This window comes from Gymnoscopelus braueri (assembly GCF_963280865.1).
Source record: "Gymnoscopelus braueri genome assembly, chromosome: 17".
Lineage (NCBI taxonomy): Eukaryota > Metazoa > Chordata > Actinopteri > Myctophiformes > Myctophidae > Gymnoscopelus > Gymnoscopelus braueri.
In genome coordinates, this window is record NC_137617.1 from 28538362 (window position 1) to 28539619 (window position 1258).

Genomic DNA, 1258 nt, shown 5'->3' on the forward strand with positions numbered 1-1258 from the left:
CGCGATGGCTCCCCAATGGGACTTATTTGCGTTGACAGGCAATATCACCAACTCATAATTCCACCAATTGCCTGATGCTCGTGGTACATCTGGCAGGACACTGATGTCATCACACCAAGTACTCTGTAACTGTTGGCTGACAAAAGTGCTGGGACAAATATACGCTTTTTTTTCAACACCAGAAAGCAAGAGCTGATGGTACTCATCGATCGTCTTATCACTCAGCCACCCGTTATTCTCACATTTCTGTGTCAGCGGTAATGCAAAAACAGTAGGCGCGCATGAAATGCTTTCAACTTTCGATGCACATTTTTTACAGATGTCTGTATGTTTTGCCATAGCAGTTGTTTGGACACTACAATCATGCAACCAGATTAATAATTTGTGTATCAAATCTAGTGGGTCATTGTGCATTGACAAGGACAACGCTGGGATGCTCTTGACTAATTCTTGAGTGACACCATGGATTGTTTTAGCATCAAATGTGTGCCCTGGATTTTGAAAAAACGCTTGGATGAGAGCTGCTAAATTCCCTGGCATTGATGACATCGCAACCATATAAGTAGGTGTCAACTGTTTCAATTTATCTTGTACTACTTGCAGATGCAGTATCGATTGTAGGGTTGCATTTAGCCAACAATTACTCTCATTCGGGTCTCCCCGAACGCGTGCGTACCTTGCAAGTTCCGGCACCAAGCTCCGTCTCCTGTCCAGTGTCCAATTTGTATAGGCTATGCACTGAAAAAGGCCCTTTTCTGACCCCTGACCTCACTGGACGGCCCGCCACTTTTCAAAATGCACCTGTGCCGCTTAGCGGAGCGTGTGGCGGTGTAGAGGGGGTCTCCCCGAACGCGTGCGTACCTCAGAAGTTCCGGCACTAAGCTCCGTCTCCTGTCCAGTGTCCAATTTGTATAGGCTATGCACTGAAAACGGCCCTTTTCTGACCCCTGACCTCACTGGACGGCCCGCCACTTTTCAAAATGCACCTGTGCCGCTTAGCGGAGCGTGTGGCGGTGTAGAGGGGGTCTCCCCGAACGCGTGCGTACCTCAGAAGTTCCGGCACTAAGCTCCGTCTCCTGTCCAGTGTCCAATTTGTATAGGCTATGCACTGAAAACGGCCCTTTTCTGACCCCTGACCTCACTGGACGGCCCGCCACTTTTGTCTACACCTTAGTGCCGCTTAGCAGAGAGTGTGGCGGTGTAGAGGGGGTCTCCCCGAACGCGTGCGTACCTCAGAAGTTCCGGCACTAAGCACCGT